Below are 22433 nucleotides of genomic sequence, written 5' to 3' on the forward strand. Positions count from 1 at the left end.
AATAGTAAAAGAAAAGTTTGACTTTGTAATAAAAAGTTTTATGTGGCTTTAAATATTTCCCTTCAGTTTTTGCCATCTGAACACTGCAGAACTCTGCAATGGAGGTAAAAAGTCATAGAAGCCAGAAACAACAATGAAGCTATTTTGTGTTCACTGTCTACACTGTATGCAGTGCAACTAGCAAACAGATATAAGGGATGAAAACTGCATTCAATTTAAAAAAAAAATCTTCTCCTTTTAGTAATCAGAGGTGTTACTCATAAGATAGAGTGGGAAATTTGACTATATGGGGACAGAACCTCATCTGATAAAAGTCAACATAGTCCCAATAAGTTCCTGAAGATCCCGGCAGCAGAGGAGATCCATGCTTTTAAACCAATTTATGCAACTTTAAATATCAGTAACACACAGGCATACAAAATAAATATACTAGTTCTGCAAACACTCATGCACATGAGTAACTTTACTCCGGCGAGAATCTCCACTGAGATGAATCTAAAAATTCAATATAAAGGAACAAACTGGACAATGCATTCTTTATTTTATATTTACAGGGCTTCCGATTAACACTGTTTTAAATCTCAATGCAAAGACCACACCACAGTTTTGGCAATCTCCTTTCATAGTCACCTAACAAATATCCATTTTCCATCCTGTCATGGTGGGCTGAGGGAGAGTTTTAGACTCTCCTCAGACAGGCTGTCAGGAAGATAAAGTACCCGCAGGCCCATACCAATGAGAGCTTCTCAGTCATAGCAGATTGTACTTAGTACGCATATTTTATACAAGGCAATTAAATGCAGTTACCCAAGTGAATACAGAACTTGGTTATATATTGTGCATCAATTATCACAGGCAATGAATGCCATGAGACAAAGAGATTAACACAACATAAAACTAATTCAATAATACAGCATATTGCTAAATTGAAAACTTACCCTTTAGATATCCGCAACACCCCAGACAAATGAGGCAATAAGACAAAACAAAGTAAACTCCCTACTGTCAAAATTGCTAGCAGAACGCCCAGGTAAAACGGTCAACCAAAGATGCCAAAAATTTAACAGGTAATGAGGACAGGTCTGGATAGTCAAGAGGAAGTTCTTTTTCAACTTCTGCCATTGACCTGCTATGTGGCTTTGGGAAACTCCTGTCAACTCACTGTAATTTCTGTGATCACTACATGCCTTGAGGAAGAGACTGATTATATCCACTTTCTGAAATGAGGATTATATGCTTTCATATAATAAACATCCCTGATGCTGAATCTAACAGTTCCAAAGCAATGGCCACTATAAACAAGTCAAATGGGTTTAAAAGGCAAGAGGGTAGACAGAATGATGTGATTATTTGTAAGGTCTGATATCTCATGATACACCAGATGTAGGTGGATTTCCAATCTCACCAAAGGTCTATATCATTTGTTTCCATCCACTGTGATTCATAAGTTATCGGACATCAGTGCAGTCACTAAAGCACCTGATAAGGCAAAAATACAGGCCACTGACGAGACTGGTCAGGGTGTTTCAACATACCCCAAACTCTCAGCTCATCTAATCTGTGCTGATGTTTGTAGGTATGGATTATTAGACCTGCAGGCAGGTTTTCCATTAGAACATCTGGTGGAAAAAGGACCTTGGTGGCTCCAGTCAGCAGCACTGACTAGGCTGTTAAAAGTGTGATTGGTGGTGCTGCTGGTGCAGTGAGGCTGGCAGCCTCCCTGCCTGGCTCTGTGTGGCTCTAGGAAGTGGCTGGCACGTCTGACTCCAAAGTGGAGGGATGCCCATGGGGGCTCTGAGAACTGCATCTGCCCTGAATGCCAGCTCCACAGCTCCCTTTGGCCAGGAACCACACCTGTGGGAGGAGAAAGTGTGTAGCAGAGCCTCATAGCTACCCCTTCTCCTAAAAGCTGGTGGGACATGCCAGCTACTTCCAGTAGCCACCTGAGGTAAGTATCATTTGGCTGGAGCTCATACCCCAACTCCCCTTCTGCACCCAACCATTTACCCCTCCCTGGAGCACGCACCTCCAGCCCAGAACCTTACCTACCCTCACACCTGGAACCCTTGGGCCCCAGCCCAGAGCCCCCTCCAACAGCCCAAACCTCATATCCCTGGCCCCAACCCAGAGCCTGTACCCCCTACTAGAGCCCTCACTCTGTCCCACATCTCAACCCCTTGCCCCTGCCTGGTGAAAATGAGTGAGGAAGGGAGGATGGGGGAGAGCGAAAGATGGAGGGAGGTTTGATAGAGTGAACAAGGGGTGGTTGAAGTGGCAAGGCAGGGGTAGGGGCAAGGGTGTTCAGTTTTCTGCAATAGAAAGTTGGCAACCCTAGCTGCAGAGTTTGCTTCAAGAAAAAAAGTTAGACCGCACCACTCACTACGTGTGTAAAATGTCTACTTGGTCATCTTTAGAGAAAGAAACTTGACAAAAAAGAAAGCATTAGCAATTGCAACCATCATGACAGACTTTTCTCTCTCCCTAACACCCCAGCCACACAGAAGAAACATTTATGTGATGTGTTTTGTACCACTCTGAGTTCTGCTCTTAACTTCATGAGTGCAGCATTTGAAGTGAAGGTGACTTTCTGCATTTTTGTATATTTTAAAGGGGAAAAACTCTAAACCCAGCCGAGCTCTGAAATTCAAACCATTCACAAGTGCCTAAAATGAAATGCACAATCTTCTTCTGCTGCTGCTTTTTCTCAACACTTGAGTATATGAAACATAGGAGGCTTCAAAACAAGTTGGCAGAGCACTTTTGAAAACGTGGCCTTTCTTCAGGCACCTCAGTAGCAGATGAACTCTTTTAAAAAATTGATTCCAACTGTAGATGCTGAGTACCTCAAAACAATGCTTTTGTTGATTAAAATGTGCCCTGTCTTAAACTATAAACCAATAATGAGATGAACTTTTCTGAGGCTGAGTGCAGCAGAATCTGCTATGGAAACTTGCAGGAGTATAAGAATATGAGTCTTCAGGAAACACAAAGAAAGGGGAACTTAAATAGTGTATACTGGAGGTTTATTTATATAATTTAAATGGTGAGAAATGAAATTATTATTTTGATTTTCAGTCATTTGGGTTGAAGTATGAAACCATTACTCACTCCAGGTTTGGACACTGGAAAATTATGTAATTCTGTAAAACTCATAAAATAAATGGTACCATAATAAAGCACTTCAATTTACCTCTTGTAAGTATGTTCATGTACATTTAGGACATGTCTACACAGCAGAGCAAAAGTTGAATTAAGATACACAACTTCAGCTACATCAATTGCGTAGCTGAACTCAAAATAGCTTAATTTGGCTTTTGGTGCTGTCTACACAGCAGGAAGTCAAAGGAAGAACACTCTTTTCATGAGATGAGGGTTACAGGAGTCAGAGGAAGAAGACCTCCATCTCGATATTATTTTGAAATAATAGCTTGCTGTGTAGATGCGCACTTTGTTATTTCGAAATAACGTCAGTTATTCCAAAATAATGCTGCTGTATAGACGTACCCATATATTTTTGCATACTTGCATATGAGCATTTGCACCAGTAACCATTGCAACAAATCAGAATTATGTCAATAATCCCAAAACAATTTAGATAAAGTCACAATGTATTTTTTCAGTTTACTCTCTGAAATCAAACAAACCAATATGCACACAACATATCTTCTGGAAGAACTGCTCATTCAGGATGTTGCATTAGTAAATGCTTTGCCTCAGCAGTTTTTTGAAGATAATATGTGAAATATACAAAGGCCAGATTTCCGCCAGAAAGTAGAGCACAGGAAGATTTCAGGAAGGTAAAAATAAAACAAAGGTCTGTGAGATAAATAGGTGTTCCCTTGTAATGTTGTTTTAAAAGTCACTTGGTAACATTTTTTTAAAATCAAATCCAGAACTTCACAGGCAACCAGTATAAGGTCTTAACAGGTTACAAATGTGCTTGTTCTTTTGTGAAAATCCTAGCAGCTGCAGCTTGAATACACTGAAGTCTATAAATAACAGATTTTGGAGACACAATAAGCAAAACATTATAGAAGTCCAGCTTAGGGATAACAAAAGCATATGCAGGACTAAAATTATCTGTAAAAAGCAACTTTGCTGGCTAGCAATGTAGTGTACTCATGATAAAAAGCAAATCTGGATATTGCTCAAATACAAAGTGCCATTGATGGTCTCTGTTTTTCCACTCTGTCTTGGAGCTGATTTTAAATTGCAAACTGCTTGCCTTCCATTTCAGAGAAGGAATGCTTACAGAATATAATATACAATTTCACCATTTCATATTGAAGTTCTTAAGCCTTGCAGCTGTAAATACATATATATTTGAGCCTTCCGAAATTTTCTAATGAAATTATAACAACATTTTAAACAAATATAATGCTGCTTTTCATCCAAGGTCCTCAAAACAATTTTTAGAAATATGACATTCCTCCAATAGATATTTCATACATAAAGGGAGCACAGAGAGCACCCCCACTTACAGAGGGGAAAAATATAGAAATGAAAATGATTGTATTGTGTAGGAATGGAGGCTTCTATACCATAGGCATGTTGTATCATAGAATCATAGAATCATAGGACTGGAAGGGACCTCGAGAGGTCATCGAGTCCAGCCCCCCGCCCTCAAAGCAGGATCAAGCTCCGTCTACACCATCCCTGACAGATGTCTATCTAACCTGTTCTTAAATATCTCCAGAGAGGGAGATTCCACCACCTCCCTTGGCAATTTATTCCAATATTTGACCACCCTGACAGTTAGGAATTTTTTCCTAATGTCCAATCTAAACCTCCCCTGCTGCACTTTAAGCCCATTACTCCTTGTCCTGTCCTCAGAAACCAAGAGGAACAAATTTTCTCCTTCCTCCTTGTGACACCCTTTTAGATATTTGAAAGCCGCTATCATGTCCCCCCTTAATCTTCTTTTTTCCAAACTAAACAAGCCCAGTTCATGAAGCCTGGCTTCATAGGTCATGTTCTCTAAACCTTTAATCATTCTTGTCGCTCTTCTCTGTACCCTTTCCAATTTCTCCACATCTTTCTTGAAATGTGGCGCCCAGAACTGGACACAGTACTCCAGCTGAGGCCTAACTAGTGCAGAGTAGAGCGGCAGAATGACTTCACGAGTTTTGCTTACAACACACCTGTTAATACAACCTAGAATCATATTTGCTTTTTTTGCAACAGCATCACACTGTTGACTCATATTCAACTTGTGGTCCACTATGACCCCTAGATCCCTTTCTGCCATGCTCCTTCCTAGACAGTCGCTTCCCATCTTGTATGTATGGAACTGATTGTTCCTTCCTAAGTGGAGCACTTTGCATTTCTCTTTATTAAACCTCATCCTGTTTACCTCCGACCATTTCTCTAACTTGCTAAGGTCATTCTGAATTATGTCCCTATCCTCCAAAGAAGTCGCAACCCCACCCAGTTTGGTATCATCTGCAAACTTAATAAGCGTACTCTCTATCCCAATATCTACATCATTGATGAAGATATTGAACAGTACGGGTCCCAAAACAGACCCTTGAGGAACTCCACTTGTTATCCCTTTCCAGCAGGATTTAGAACCGTTAACAACCACTCTCTGACTACGGTTATCCAGCCAATTATGCACCCACCTTATCGTGGCCCTATCTAAGTTATATTTGCCTAGTTTATCAATAAGAATATCATGCGAGACCGTATCAAATGCCTTACTAAAGTCTAGGTATATGACATCCACCGCTTCTCCCTTATCCACAAGGCTCGTTATCTTATCAAAGAAAGCTATCAGATTAGTTTGGCATGACTTGTTCTTCACAAACCCATGCTGACTATTCCCTATCACTTTATTACCTTCCAAGTGTTTGCATATGATTTCCTTAATTACCTGCTCCATTATCTTCCCTGGGACAGACGTTAAACTGACCGGTCTATAGTTTCCTGGGTTGTGGGGAAAAAAAATCTTTCATCAATGCTGTCACTGTCAAATCAGAAAGCAAATGAAAAATAGGTATAAGAAATTAAATTATCTACTGAGCACAGAAACATAGAAATATTCATAAGAAAAGACCTTCAAGTGATCTAGTACAATCTACTGCCACTGAACCAAATTGTTCTCCTTAGATCCATGCAAGGATGGAAGCCTCAGATCAATGTTTCCTCTAATCTTTTCTATCCATGTGTAGAATAATTTTATGTGCACCGTGGCATGTGCAAATATACACCAGCAGCAGCATCTAAAACCTAGCTGTGGATGTTCTGCTAATCAACTAGTTGGCATTTGAATCTCTCTTACAGTAAACATTGCTTCTGAAACATCTCTCTATTTTTTACATGGAAAGTTGGCTCAGCTGCCATCAAGATACCTTCCTCCCACCTCTGGATCCTGAGGAGGCCTTTCCACAGCCTACACTATTGCCTGTAAGGAGCAAAAGTAATCTAGGGAGCAATGAGTTCAAGATGAGGCCTTGGTAGCCTGGTTCCACTGCTTTGGGAGTAATGACAGTTCCTCCAGCAGTTTGGAGAATCAGAGCCTGCAAATGGATTGTGCTGGCTTCTTGGGCATCTACCAGGATTGTGGAAAGAGGTAAATTGCACTGACCTGTTAGGATAATATGGGGTGGGGGGGATCTCTGTGAAGGGAACTTCATTTTCTTGCCACGGCCTCTTCTCCTAGAACTTTCTGCTAAAATATATACAGGCAGTCCCCGGGTTACATGGATCTGACTTACATCGGATCCCTACTTACAAACGGGGTGAGGCAACCCCGCACTAGCTGCTTCCCCCCAGCAGACCAGGGAGACGCGAAGCTAGCGCCCCCCCAGCAGACCAGGGAGACGCGGAGCGGCTTTTCTCAGCAGACACCTCATCTTGAGAATAAAGGACTGAGGGAAGTGAGGTGTGGGAGAATTAAACTGAGCTCTGGAGAAATGTTTGGCTAGAGTTTCCCCTACAATATGTACCAGTTCCGACTTACATACAAATTCAACTTAAGAACAAACATACAGTCCCTATCTTGTACGTAACCCGGGGACTGCCTGTAATCTATTCTAGACTAATGTCCCCAACAGCCCAGTACATTTCAGGTCTAACTTTTGGGACTTTCAAGCAACAGGGCTTTTGCCAGTTCCTTTGGGAAACTGAATTATACCGATAAACTGAGTTTAATCTCTTCAACCATGCCATATAATAATAAAAAAAAATCAGACTTGTATATATGTATTATATACAGAGATACCATGTGCCTTTGCTCACCTTACCACATTCTGCTCATTATTGCATCCTTACCACAGCTATTAAAAAAAAATCCCTTCAGATACTTTTTTTTTTAAACTCAACCTATCACAGAATGTTTCTATGCTTCCCACATTGATGCAATGTGAAATCCTCCTCCACATATCACCTAAAAAATTAAACTAGACTACAAAAGACATTCAACTGGCCATAGTCAGTTCTGCAACTATGACAAATTTATAATCTAGTGTCTCTTATCCCATCAGGGCTAGAAACAAGCATTTTAACATCATTGAAAAGGAGAGATTCCAGCTGCGGGCACATAGCACTTGCTTCTAGCCATGGAAGATGAAGGATAGCTGAGCTACATATAGTAGTAACATTATGTCTGGAAAAGCTAATTTAAGTAATTTTTAGATGTTTCTAAAATGTATTCATTAGCATTCCTCTCTGCCTCCAAGTCCTGTATAATTGAACTCCTCTAACATCTAAGGCTTCCTAGCTTTGCAGACAGAGGGGTCTGAGTTAAAAAAAAATGACAATCATATTATTTTAAAATTTCTAAAATACCTTTTTCTATAAAATCTGTGGCACAAACAGAAGTACCTGGTTGTTTCATGTGATATTATTTTGGTTCTTGTTTGGGACAATCTGCATAACTCATTTGTGCTTTTGTCACTGAGCCTCGGCAGTCACCCCCCGACTCAGATCAGTACAAACTATATAAAAACCATGAGGAGCCTTTGGTATCTTAGGGTATGTCTACACTACGGCGCTAATTCGAACTAACTTAATTCGAATTAGTTAATTGGAACTAAGCTAATTAGAACTAACGGATCCAGACTAAAAAACTGGTTCGAATTAGCATTTTGCTAATTCGAACTAGCATGTCCACATTAAGTGGACCCTGAACCAGGGTTACGGATGGCCGGAAGCAGTGCCGGCAGGGCATCAGATGAGGACTTAGAGTGTGGAGCTGCTGCCTCAAGCTAGCAGAGGGCTGTGCTTAAAGGGACCCGACCCCCACCACAGACAGACAGTTCTCAGGGGTGCCCCGCTTGCAAAGCAGTCCTGGCTTGGATTACCCGGAGTACCCACACTGGGCACATCACAGCACTCGGCCATCAGACTGGCTGCACTTGCCGCAGGCTGCCATCTGGGAAGAGGGGGCAATTGGGGGGCTGCAGGAGAGCTTCCACCCACAGACGCCCGCAGAGCCAGCCCAGTCCTCCCCATCGGGGGCTCGTACCCCATTCCTCCCTCACCTCCTTCCACTTACCCTTCCCTAGCCTCCCTTCCTGATGTACAAAATAAAGAAAACGTGTGGTCAAAAATAGAATCTCTCTTTATTGAACAAAACTCGGGGAGACTGGGAAAAGGAGGTGGGAGACGGGAATAGAGAGGGTGGGAGAGGGGAGGGCAACTAAAATGATCAGAGGTTTAGAAGAGGTCCCATATGAAGAGAGGCTAAAGAGACTGGGACTTTTCAATTTAGAAAAGAGGAGACTAAGGGGGGATAGGATAGCATGAGTGGTGTGGAGAGGGTGCATAAAGAAAAGTTCTTCATTAGTTCCCATAATAGAAGGACTAGAGGACACCAAAGGAAAGGAATGGGTAGTAGGCTTCAAACTAGTAACAGAAAGTTGTTCTTCACAAAGCAAAGAGTCAACCTGTGGAACTCCTTGCTGCAGGAGGCTGTGAAGGCTAGAACTAGAACAGAGTTTAAAGAGAAGTGAGATAAAGTCATGGAGGTTGGGTCCATGGAGTGGTATTAGCCAGGAGGTAGGAGTGGTGTCCCTGGCCAAAGTTTGTGGAAGGCTGGAGAGGGATGGCACGAGACAAATGGCTTGGTCACTGTCTTTGGTCCATCCCCTTCAGGGTCCCTAGGGTTGGCCGCTGTCGGCAGACAGGCTATTGGGCTAGATGGACCTTAGGTCTGACCCAGTACGGCCATTGTAAGCTCAGGGCTCAGGGTCGGGGGTCTCAGTGGACCCCCTTGATTTTCATGCACACCTGCTCCTGGGTGGCCAGGCTGGCAGCTCTCCTGCCCTAGACGGCCACTTTCCTGTGCCTAGTTCGGAGGTCGTGGACGAGGTCCACGATGTCCGCACTAGACCAGGCGGGTGCCCGCCTCTTGCGGTCCCGGGCAAGCTCCCGGGAGCTGCCAGCCTGGTCCCGGGAAGAGGGGGAGGGCTGGGGGGCATCGGGTGGGTGGCTCGAGCCGTGCCAGGTGCAGGGTCTGCTAGATGGGTGCTGGCAGGTTTGCACCTGGCACAGGCACCGTAGCCAGCCCGTGCCCCTTTAAGGAGTCCGGGGCCGCGAGAGGGGCAGAAGAGTTTCCCTGGTAGTGCCCAGAGTGGCCACCAGGGAAAGCTGGGGAGGGCTAGCCTCCCACTAGTTCGAATTAAGGGGCTACACACCCCTTAATTCGAACTAGTAAGTTCGAACTAGGCTTAGTCCTCGTAGAATGAGGTTTACCTAGTTCGAACTAAGCGCTCTGCTAGTTCGAATTAAGTTCGAACTAGCGGAGCGCTAGTGTAGGGCCTATCAAAGTTAATTCGAACTAACATCCATTAGTTCGAATTAACTTTATAGTGTAGACATACCCTTATAGACTAACTAACAGATTTATTTGGGCATAAGCTTTTGTGGGCAAAGACCCACTTTGTCAGAGGCATTGGAGTGGAAATTGCAGAGGCTGCCATAATTACACTGGCACATGAAAAGAAGGGAGTTACCTTATCCAGCGGAGGATCAGTGCTAAGGAAACCAATTGAGTCAGGGTGGATGTGGCTCACTCCCAACAGTTGATGAGGAAGTGTGAATACCAAGAGAGGGAAAATGTCTTTTGTAGTGAGCCAGCCATTCATACAAAAACTGGTAGGAGAACATTCAATGTCACTGTGGCAAGGAGTCCTGTGGCACCTTAAAGACTAAGGCTACGTCTACACTGGCCCCTCTTCCGGAAGGGGCATGTAAATTTCACTAGTCGTCGTAGGGAAATCCGCGGGGGATTTAAATATCCCCCGCGGCATTTAAATAAAAATGTCCGCCGCTTTTTTCCGGCTTTTAAAAAAGCCGGAAAAGAGCGTCTAGACTGGCCCCGATCCTCCGGAAAAAGTGCCCTTTTCCGGAGGCTCTTATTCTTACTTCAAAGTAAGAATAAGAGCCTCCGGAAAAGGGCACTTTTTCCGGAGGATCGGGGCCAGTCTAGGCGCTCTTTTCCGGCTTTTTTAAAAGCCGGAAAAAAGCGGCGGACATTTTTATTTAAATGCCGCGGGGGATATTTAAATCCCCCGCGGATTTCCCTACGACGACTAGTGAAATTTACATGCCCCTTCCGGAAGAGGGGCCAGTGTAGACGTAGCCTAACAGATGTATTAGAGCATGAGCTTTTGTGGGCAAAGACCCACTTCGTCAGATGCATGAATCAACGTCATTGGACACTCAGTAAGAGATTTAATGTGTACATCCTTCAACCAAAAAAATAAAAAACAGACTTCAAAAGGAAACTGCAGCATTGCAATTCATTTGCAAATATGATACCATGGGTACGTCTAGACTACAGGCTTTTGTCGACGGAGGCTAGTGGGCTAAATGGACCTTTGGTCTGACCCAGTACGGCCATTCTTATGTTCTTATGTTCTAAGCTCAGGGCTCAGGGTCGGGGGTCTCACTGGACCACCTTGATTTTCATGCAAACCTGCTCCCGCGTGGCCAGGCTGGCAACTATCCTGCCCTAGATGCCCACTTTCCTGTGCCTAGTGTGGAGGTCATGGACGTTGGAGGCTTCCCCCCAAACCTCGATGAGGTCCACCATCTCCGCACTAGACCAGGCGGGCAGGTGCCCGCCTCTTGCGGCCCCGGGCAGGCTCCTGGGAGCCACCAGCCTGGTCCTGGGAAGAGGCGGAGGGCTGGGTGGCAGCGGGTGGCTGGTTCGTGCCATGCCAGGTGCAGGGTCTGCTGGCTGGGTGCTGGCAGGCTTGCACCTGGCACGGGCACCGTAGCCAGACCGTGCCCCTTTAAGGGCTCCGGGGCCGGGAGGGGGGCAGAAGAGTTTCCCTGGTGGTGCCCAGAGTGGCCACCAGGGAAAGCTGGGGAGGGCTAGCCTCCCACTAGTTCGAATTAAGTGGCTACACAGCCCTTAATTCGAACTAGGCGTTAGTCCTCATAGAATGAGGTTTACCTAGTTCGAATTAAGCGCTCCGCTAGTTTGAATTAAGTTCGAATTAGCGGTTTGTATGTGTAGCGCCTATCAAAGTTAATGATAAGAGGTCTCCGAGGAACAAGCGTCCCCCCTTCCAGAGTTGAGTGAATGGAGTTGGGGAGAAGGGCTAAAGGGCTTGAGTCAGCCTGCTTCATGCCTGCCAGGTGTCAGCTGTAAGACTGGCCCAACCTGCCTCTTTCCCCCTTTTGTTTTAAGGACAGACCTGAAATAGATTCCATGGCTGTGGCTACATTGGCATGCCGCCTGTCTACACTGACGGGGAGTTCTTGCGCAAGAACACTGATGTCCTAATGTGTGAAATCAGTGCTTCTTGTGGAAGAAGTATGATGCTCCCGCTCAGGAAGAAGCCCTTTTGTGCAACTGTTCTTGCGCAAGAGGCCAGTGTAGACAGGCAACATGAATTTCTTGCGCAAGAAAGCTTGATGGCTGAAATGGCCATCGGAGCTTTCTTGCGCAAGAGAGCGTCTACACCGGCACGGATGCTTTTCTGCAAAAGCACATCTCTTGCGCAAAGGCACATGCCAGTGTAGATGCTTTCTTGCGCAAATACTTTAACGCAAAAACTCTTGCATTAAAGGTATTTGCACAAAATCTTGCCAATGTAGACGTAGCCCATGAGGAGTCTTTTTGCTAGACCAGAGGAAGCTGGAAACTTTTGCCAGTCCAGGTGATGTCTAAAGAGCTGAAATCACTGGTTTGGCCGGGAACCAGACCCATTGCAGCCTGCAGAGCGGCTGGAGGGAATGACGGGCGGGTGGATGATAGGAGCGGCAGCAGGTGACCAGTGGAGCAGCCAGTGGGAACGGCCGGCGGTTGGCCAGTAGGAGCGGCGGCAGGTGACCAGTGGAGTTGTCGGTGGAGTGGAACAAGACAGCTGTTGGAGCGTGGCAGAGTGGCTCGTGGTAAAGGCTGCAGCAGAATCATACGGAGAGGTGGCACCGTTGGCTTTGGACCATGTACGGTGCCCCTATCAATACCCCTGCCCCCCTTCCCACCCAGGTTGGGAGGAAGAACCCTGCAGGTGAACTTTTGAACTCTGGGCGGCACTGACCAGGGACAGAGACTTTTGGGGTGTCAGACTCTGCAAGATTTTGGGCTGCTGGACTCCAGAGACTCTTGGGGTGTTGGACTTTGCTCATGGTTTGGGCTATGAACTCTGTTTGTGGTATTTTCCCAAGTCAGTGGTCCCCAACCTTTTGGGGCTGCCAAGTGCCTGGTGGCGGAGCCACTCACGCGCCGGGTGCCCAGGGGTGGGGCCACCCATACACCGCGTGCCCAGTGCCGGCGCCACCCATGCACCGCACTCCGGGGCTGGCGCCGGTCCTGAGCCACATGCCCAGGGGTGGGGCTGCACATACGCCACGCGCCCAGGGCTGGCGCCATTCCTGTGCTGTGCACCCACGGGCAGGGCAGCCCATATGCCGTGTGCCCGGGGCCGGAACAGCCCATGTGCTGCATGCCCGGGGCCAGTGCCACTCCTGTGCCGCGCACCCAGGAGCCACCAGCGCCCATGCGCCGCGCGCCTGGGGCCGGCGCCACTCCTGTGCTGCGTGCCCAGGGGCAGGGACAGCCATACGTTGTGTGCCCGGGGCCGGCACACCCTATGCACCGTGCACCCGGGGGCGGGGACACTCAAGTGCTACGCGCCCGGGGCTGGAGCCACCCCTGTACCGCGCGCCTGGGGCTGGCGCCACACCTGTGCTGCGCACCCAAGGGCCAGCACAGCCCTTGCCGCTGCATGCCCAGGGGATCACTCAGCAGGCGCACAGAAATGACCTGGTGGGCGCCATGGCGCCGCGTTGGGGACCACTGTCCCAAGTTAATGCCATGTGACTTCTCTCTCTCTCTTTCATTAAATGTTTCTTTTCTACACTCAGACTCTGTGCGTGCGAGTGGGGAAGCATTGCCTCTCAGAGGTGCCCAGGGGTGTGTAAATTTCCCAGGCTAGTGGGTGGGGGCTCAAGCCGGTTCTGTGTGAGATGGACCCCTAGATATTGAAGCCGGCCCTGGATGCTGCCAGCCCTACCTGGCAGAAGGGTTACACTTCCTAAGAACCTTTACTAAGGAAGGGCGAGCAGCCTGTTTAGAAGTAACCGTGAGAAACCTTGGTCAATTAGTTACCCATATTCATAAACAACATTTGGTATGGCCATAAAAATCAATGGACACCTGCCTGGAAAAAAACAAAGCAGAATGTAACCAGTGTAAACCAGCAGCACACTCTGCTTTACACATGTATATGAGGGTCACAAATAGTATATTGGTTACTTTTTAAACAAACATACTGTTAATGATGCCACTACAGTATTATGAATAAAGCATTTAGCCTGTAGCTATGAAAATGGAAACTTTCATAGCTTTTGACTTGTTAATTTGTATTGTCATCTAATAAACTTCTCTGCCAATGCTCTCCAGGGACCAAATTCTGACTTCAGTCTATGAATGTGCATATGCAACCAGGAAGGAAGCAACCAGGAAGGAAACGGTGCGGTGTAGCAGTTTTCCCCAAAGCCACCTAGCTCTCCGGTAGAACTTCCTCTTGACCTCCAGCAAAAGTTTATCTTGACAGAGAGCACTGGATCAAGGAAAGTGAAAATGGAACAGAAGTAAGTAGAATGGTTTGAACAGTCCACATTAATGGTGGTAGCAATATTTCTAGGAACGGGAGAGGCTTGATGACGCAATAGGCTTTTGCCATCACTAAACATCTTCTGTGCCAGCTGGAACTGCAGTGTCCATGAAAACAATAATGGGCTTCCATTTTCCTTCACTAAGAAGTGGAAGGATACTCTTGTGGAAAAGGCCCTGAACTAAAAACCCAGTCCAGAGATTTAGATTCTATTCCCAGCTCTGCCTTAAAATTGCTGAGTGGCTTTGAGCAGGTCATTTAATCTCTGTATTTCAGGTCCCCATTGGAAAAATGGGATAATAATTCTTCCTTTCTCCCCGTTTCTCAGTCTTGCCTAGAGAGACTATTCTATACGTATGTATTGTGCCTAACACAATGGCCGCCGTTCTACACCTATATAACAACCTGCACTGTATTATATTGAGAGAATGCAGTTTTCAATGTAACTAACAACAAAAAAGGCAATGACCATAATTTTTCAAGGAACTCTTGGGAGAGGTGGGGAAATTGCAAGTTTCCTTTAAATGGGACTTCCAATGAAATTCACACTCTGTCAGCTGTAAATTACAGCTTGTATCTCATGCTGTTCATACTATCTGCAGTTTATTTCTTAGTCATGCATAACAGCACTGTGGTTAAATGGGGGGAGGGGTTGTGCTCAGTTAAATGTGGGAACCTAGGATGCAAACAATAAATAAGACCATTTATAAGAGCCTGTATGGGTATCTGTTTGTTTTAAACTTTTGTGTTTATGTAATTTCTTAATGAAACAAACGGCTTCTGGTAAAAATGCATAAATAAAAACAAGTGACAAAAAGTAGTAAAAATCAAAATCTAGAACACCTAATTGTACTGTCTGGAAAACAGTAGGCAATCACACAGTAAGACTTTATCTTAATACATATGCTCAAGGGGTAGAGTCAGAGATGTACATTGCACCTTCACTTTCGTAATTCCTGACTTCTGAGTACTAAATTGTGCAATCTTAACCTTGTACTAGCATTATTATTATATTTTGTCTAAAACTGCTAGTCAATATAGGTGTTTATTCAAAATACTAATTTTTGCCAAAACTTTCATTATCCTGGTCTTATCTGTCTTTCATATTATAAATTCCTCATAACAGAGACTGTCTATATTTCTGTCTTGTACATTACAAAGCACATCACAGATACAACAGAAATCACAATATGATGAAAGTGGTCACCACATGGCAATATTACAGTGTCTTACAATTTTTTTTCCCCTCAGCGTGTGAACAAGATTTCCATCATGGTAGAAATGTAGCAGTGGTATTAGCTCTTCAATGGTGTTTCACTGAGGGAGCTGTAACTTGGTACAAGGCAGTATGCTTGCTACCTTCATCTAACTGACTAGATTTGTGGGACAGAATTTCTCCATGGGAAATTGATAGTGACATTTAGGCTGAGATGCCTGAAGTTTGGGGAAATACCTGTGTGCTGTTTGTAGCGTCCTCTGTTCCAGAAAAAGGATATAAATACAGTATGAAACAAACCAGTTTCAGTTAGAACACACCAACATCATGTCACTGATTTTCCCTGCAACAAAAATGGATCTGACATCTGATATTGTGTGATGGAGAGAAAATTAAACAAATAGCACAATTTAAAAGGATTGTCACTAGGATTTAACCTTATGAGCTTGTTCATTTACTTTTTTAGTGCAGCACTGCGTGTGAGCACCAATGCTGCACTAAATTAAAAGATATACTACATCCATTTTCTAATACCTTCTTTTCTGAAGCAGCTAAAAATATTATATATTTTTTTCTGATCAGGTCTCAAAAAAATTATTTCATGTGCCACTAACCTAAAGTGATCAGTTTCTGGTGACAGGCTTCTCCCTCCCCTCCCCCTAAAAAATATCTGAGACTTGCTTAATTGAGAATCTCTTGTGCAAACTGGCAAGTCTCACACTGAGACCAGTCTGCTCCCTGCTATTGTTAATTTCAGCATTGAGGGTAGTCTGAAAAAAGATCCAACTTCAAAATGTTAAAAGACAAATCCTTCTATTTTCCCATTCTATTGTTATATGATACCTTAGCAACAGCTGACAAAGAGATATTGTTCCTGGTGGAAGAGAATCTGAATCAGTTTTTTATGGGTGATTAAATATTGGGGAGAATCCAATGTTATTTGTTCAATGCAAGATCTGTTTATAATGAAGTCACAATTTTGCATAGCACATTGTTTCTCTTATATGCCAAAATAAAAGAAATCCATAAACAAAATTATTTTCTTTGCATCATGATAGTAATGTGCTGCCTTCTCAGTTCTCTGCTCACATCCTTCTAAGATTTTAGGGATATGATCCAACTCCTATTGAAATCAAAAGGAGTCTTGCTGTTGACTTAATGGAAGAGGATCAAATCTTATTTGAACCATGGTCACAGAAGATGGTTAAAGGGAGATTAATTTTTGGAAGGAAGAACCAGAAAGTAAAGTAAAATGATTGGATCCAGTGAGAATTTGGATAACATTTGTAAAGCAACAATTTTAAAGCAGGGCACTGTGATTAATTTAAACTCTTTTCTTGTATAGTATTAAATAAAGCCACCTGAGTGATGCAGACCAAATCCATGCTCTCAGCTCCCATTAACATCAACAAGATATCCACACACTGATCTAGGGCAGTTTATGATTAAAATGTTTCTCCTGAGATTATTGATCATGCTTAGAATAGGAATAATAAAATTGCCGAGATTACAAAAAATTTAATCAGTGCTAATTTTCTGCATGAAAAGTAACCAGATTAACATTTGCACGGTACTCTTTTTATATAAAATGTAATCTAAGGGGTTAGATACTCTTGACTGTTCAATAAAAGTTTTGCTTAGATTAATAAAAACCTTTCAGTAGATTTATAGGCTTTAATCTGAGCTGCAACAATTGTAGTGTGTTATCTATTTAATACTCTTTAGTGCAATTAAACAATGTGAGAATAGAATGATGTAGAATTACATTTATATTCTCTTTTTAAAAAAATGAAAACCAAAACCATGCTTTTTATGTGTGTCCCCCATTCCCTGTGAAGCATTTTACCTCCGATATTTGATCCAATGATTTAGCTACCTCTCACTGCTTCTCCCATTAATTGTTTATAAAGCAACATGGCAGCATGATTTGCATATCAGAGAAAGGATCCTGTTATGTGTTCCCAGAGGTACAGTTTCACCAGCTTTATCACTGGCATTTCAAGGTTGCCAATGACTATTAGGCATTAATGGTGCAGCTACAAAGAGTTCAACAGCTCACAACTAATCTCTCCCTTTGTCTTTCAAAAAATTAGGCTGACTCATTTCCTCCATCACAGAAAGCTCAATGATCATTACATTCAAATGTATTCTGATCAATTTGTTTTAGGGACAGCCTACCATAATTAAAATCTCTGAATCATTTACTGGCAAGCCTCAGTAAATTTAAACCATCTCTGATCGTTGTTTGTCCAATCTGTTCTTAGAAACCTGCCAATGATGTAGATTCCACCACCTCCTTGGAAGCCCTATTCCAGAATTTAATGACCTGTATAGTCAGGCTATGGCTGCACTACAGTTTAAGTGGGCATAAGTTACGTCGCTCAGTGGTGTGAATTAGCCACCCTTCTGAGCAACATAATTTAGACAGCTTTGGACTGAAGCACTGGTGGGGATGGAGGTTCTCCCGCTGACATAGCTAATACCACTTGGGGGTGGAAGGTATTGGAGTCTTCCATCAGAGCTCTCTCCCATCAGCTTAGAGTGGCTACATTAGCAAGCTTATAGTGCCACAGCTGCGTCAGTACAACTGTGCTGTTGTAACTCTATAGTGTAGCTTAGCCTTCGGAAGATTTTCCTGGTATCTTACTTGAATCTCCCTTCCATAGACGAAGACCATTACTGCTTGTGTTAAGTGAAAGCTTATCTGTTAATGCTACCGACTACATGCACCCCCCCCCCCCCACCCCTGTGGCTCTGCCAGTACATTTTTTAGCAGGCTGGCCAGCAACTTGGCTCAATCCCGGCTTGCACCAGGGTCTCACGAGCCACCTCTGCTGCAGCTCTGCATGCAAAGTCATTTAGGAGCTGGCGGGCAAGGAGCCTGGCTCAGTCCTAAGTCATACCAGGTCCCAGGAAATATCCCCGCTGTGACTCCTCAGTAACACTTTCTTTGCAGAACCACAGCGGGGGGTATCACCTGGGACCTGGTGCAAGCTGGGACTGAACCCAGCTGCCTGCCTGTCAGCTTCTAAAATACTCTTATCATGCCTGTTAATAAACCCCAGAATGACAGTAGCCTGCATCACACTGTTGGCTCATATCCAATTAAGCAACAAACCAATACATAAAGAAACAGAAGTGAGTATCAAAGAGGGAAATCATATTTAGCTACACAATGATAACTCAGCATATTATGGAAGAGTGGGGGAAAAGGGAGCACTGGAAAATATATTTTTATTTCAGTATCTTTATAGAAGACATATAATTGCACTGACACTGAAAAAAAATCACATATATGAGATTTCAGGAGGATTGATTCAGTTTGGGTAAAACTAGGAATGTGGCATCTGAACTGGGTTTATAACTTAAAGATGGCAGCAAGTGTCCTCTCAGATAGTACCCCACAGAAATGTTGGCAATTTACCTTAGCTGTAGCTTGTACAATAGATGTCACATCTCTTTCTCTGTCCTACTAGCTCATACTAACAAAACTACACATGGTCTATTTCTTAATGCCACGGATAGTTGGAATTGGAAAGGTGGTTGGGATGTAGAGTCGCTCAATTCTTGTTACTAATACAACGCCGTCCCAGTGAGCTGAGACTTAAAGCTATTACCACCTAATGACTAAAGAGCGAATTATACAGTGGCACTCACTGGGACCCTTTTGGCATGGAACAACAAAAGAATGAGTGAGATTGATTGTCTCTTTAGGTCTGGGTTGAGAATCACAGGTTGGGTAGTATGGAAAAATCTGCTCTGTTCCTACCCATGTTGTCTTTGTTTTGCAGAGAGGACCTCAGTCTTCCAATCAGTCACAGTGGTCTCTTTCACCAACATTCAATTCACAAATACCTGGCCCCAAAATGTACAAAATAAAAAAAAAGATGTGTGGTTATAAATAGGGTTGCCAGATGGTTTCAACAAAAATACTGGACACATTTGATATTACATCACAATATACATTACATCTTATTTAGAAAATACCAGACATTTATATTTTCTCATTTATATTTTCTCAATTTGTTTCCCAAACAGAAAGCTCAAATACTGAACTGTCCAGTTCAAAACCGGACACCTGGCAACCCTGGTTATAAACCACAATCTGAGGAGAGAATATTTAAGAGTTATTCCCCTGCAGCTCTAGAAACTCAAAATATAACATTGTGTCGGTGGATGAGAACAAAAAGAAAAAGAAAAGGAACTAACCTGTCTAGTTTCATTGCTCAAGTACATACTGGCAGGAATTCTGACAGTATTTCCAACCTTAATGCTTGCAGAGAAACATTTATAGTTTCTTCAAGCCTTTGAACAGAATCTGAAAAGCATAAGGGACAGGCATGGTCCTAAAGCCCATGGACCTGGGAAGCAACAAATTCTGCAGAAACTCAGCGAGTGACTGTTTGCTATTAAGACCTTAGGGCAGAGAAAAAAATGTCCCTGAGTTCATGTATCTAACACTCAAAAGGCTCTACAGCAGAAAAGGAAATAAACAGCAGTGAGAAAGTGTGGTAGGCAGTTAACCAATGACTACTGGGCAAGAATATAGAAGCATGGCAATGGAAAGAACTTTGTTGAATGATCAGAGGCAATTAAACTGTTCCTAACGTGAGATCTGCCACAATTGTAGGAGACTTATACAATGCCAGTTTAACACTAAAATGTGACTTTACTGGACACACATTCACCTTAAGGGTGCATCTACACTGCACCGTTATTCCAGAAAAACAATACTAGCATCCATACAGCAACTGTGTTATTTTGAAAGAAAATCGAAATAACGGAGGGCTTTTTCCAACACTGGTAAACCTCATTCCACGAGGAGAAACTCCTCTTCCAAAAAAGCTTTGGAAGAGGATGTGTGTGCACACTTCATTGCTGCTATGTCAAAATAGCTCCTCATCAGAGCCATTCAAAAGTTATTATTCTCCAGTGCCTCGTGGGGCTCTAAGTCAAGGAAGTGCATTCATGTTAAGGGAGCTTGCCTCAGACTAATTTTGAGGCTTCCCGGTAGTATGGAGGTTGTATTTTGAAATAAGCTTTTCCGGAAGATATCTTACAGAAAAGCTTATTCTGAAAGAAGCTTGCAGTTTAGACATACCCTAAGATGGTACAAGCACCAATTGCCTCAACTGCTCCTCAGAATTTCCTGTCACCCCCTTGAATACAACAGTGTAAATTATAGAAGATTAGGGTTGGAAGAGACCTCAGGAGGATGTTTAGTTCAACCCCCTGCTCGAAGCAGGACCATCCCCAATGAAATCGTCCCATTCAGGGCTTTGTCAAGATGAGCCTTAAAAAGTCTAAAGATGGAAATCAGTCTTCCCTCTAATTGTTCCCACTCCTGAGAGGAATGACTTTTCTTATGTGCACCGATGTGGAGGTTGATATGTGACAGAGATGATGTTAAACACATCACCTTCATATTGGTGCTCATAAAAATTCATGTGGCAGGAGTGGGGCCAAAGGGTTCTGAGTGTGGGAGGGGGCTCAGGTCTGGGGCAGAGGATTGGGATATAGGTGTGTGAGGGCTATGGGTGTGGGCTCTATGGTGGAGCTGTGGTTGAGGGGCTCAGGGCTAAGACAGAGGGTTGGGGTGCAAGGACTCTGGATGAGGGTGCAGGCTCTGGGGTGGGGCTGAGGGGTTGAAGGTAGAGAGGGGCTCCAGGTTTGAAAAACAGGGTTCAGGGATGGGGAGTTGGTGTCCAGGATGGGGTCCAGGCTCTGAGCTAGGGGGTGGGGAGTTTTGGGTGGGGCCAGAGATGAGGGATTTGGAGTACAGGAAGATGCTCAGGGTTGGGGTGGGCCTCAAGGTGGGGCAGGGAGCTGGGGTCAGGCTTATCTAGGCAGCTCCCTTTTGGGGACAGCAAGGAGGGCCTCTTTTCCTCAGCCATTGTAGCTCAGTGCTGGGGCTGGTGGGGTGGGGCTTCACCACCTGAGTCTGAGAGGGTCCCCAGCCAATACAAAAAGCTACACAATAATTAGGAGAAAGCAGGTAGAGGGAGTGAATCCCTAAGCTGCATTGAAAGCAACTGGATATATTCTTAATGAGTCTATCATTAGTGTATCTAGGTGCCTTGAAACTCATCCATTTATTCTTCCCCTGGAAAAATGTCACCACTCTGCAACTACTGTATTAGGAGTAGGTCTTCACAAAGAGGCAAATCTAATATTACACACAGGAAATCTCAGCTCACCCAGATGTGTGGGATAAAAGATTCCACAGGTGAAAACTTACTACTAAGAAAGCCCACTCTCCATCAGACACCTCCTCCTCACAATTGTTCTGGTTGCCTGCGAGGAAAGAGAGGTGGTTGCTGCGATTGCTAGGGTCCAGCTCACTGAGGGTCTACAGAAAGTTTAACACTGGATCCTTGAGGTGGCTCAAGATTTGGTTGGGCAGCAGAGCACAGCATGGAGACAGGGCAGCTGAATCGTTCCCCAGGTGGGAGCAGCTTTCCTGGAAGAGACGCAGTTGCCAGTTATAATAATGAGCTCTATGGGGGAGGACTAAGAAAAGCGAGATAATGAGTTTGCTAGCTAGCTTTAAAGACCACGGCATCGATATGTGTGATGGGGAAGAGTGTTTATGAGCACGAACTGCACTTTGTCCATTATCATGACCTGTTGATTGGAAGAGGTCAAAGATGCTATTAGAAATCATGTGTGTGATTGAAGACTGCTTGCTATTAGCTTCTCAAGTAACTGCCCAAAGGAAAGAATAGTGTAAATCCAAATAGTAAGAACAAGCACTACTTTAGGATGATGGCAGTGAGGTATTTTGGGGGAAAGACCTATTCAGATTTTGCTCATTGTAGTAGGGAAACAGTATAATCTATATGTAATTATAGATTTATAGATCCAAACTACATTTGGATACATTTGTTGCCTATTGAGGATTTATGGGCACTAACCAAAGCAATTCAAGTCCCCAAATATTTATTCTAAACTTGTGAAGTGGCATGATATTTTTCATCCCATCTTGACTGGAAGAAAGAATGGTTTCAGGTTATAAATGGTTTTGTATTACTTGTTAATGCTAACAGCTTTTCCGTATCTACTGGTGGCTGAAGGGATATGAGGGAGATGGATAATGCTTTACATATAAAATCACAGAGTCGAAGAAACATAAAAAGCTTTGT

The 22433-nt window shown here is 44.0% G+C and overlaps 1 protein-coding gene across 12 annotated transcripts in view; it reads right to left on the reverse strand.

Annotated features, from left to right (window-relative positions):
• The window catches only part of ENOX1 (ecto-NOX disulfide-thiol exchanger 1), a 549328-nt gene that overhangs the window by 204670 nt on the left and 322225 nt on the right, over positions 1–22433 (reverse strand). The window contains exon 1 of one of the 12 annotated variants that reach the window (XM_089775470.1): positions 19061–19238. The exons of the other annotated variants lie outside the window; for them this stretch is intronic. The gene's annotated coding sequence lies outside the window, so the exon portion shown is untranslated. Of the gene's footprint in view, positions 1–19060; positions 19239–22433 lie in introns of those variants that run through there. 12 annotated transcript variants of the gene reach the window in all.

The sequence above is a fragment of the Pelodiscus sinensis genome, chromosome 1, assembly GCF_052426305.1.
Source record: "Pelodiscus sinensis isolate ZL-2025 chromosome 1, ASM5242630v1, whole genome shotgun sequence".
NCBI lineage: Eukaryota > Metazoa > Chordata > Testudines > Trionychidae > Pelodiscus > Pelodiscus sinensis.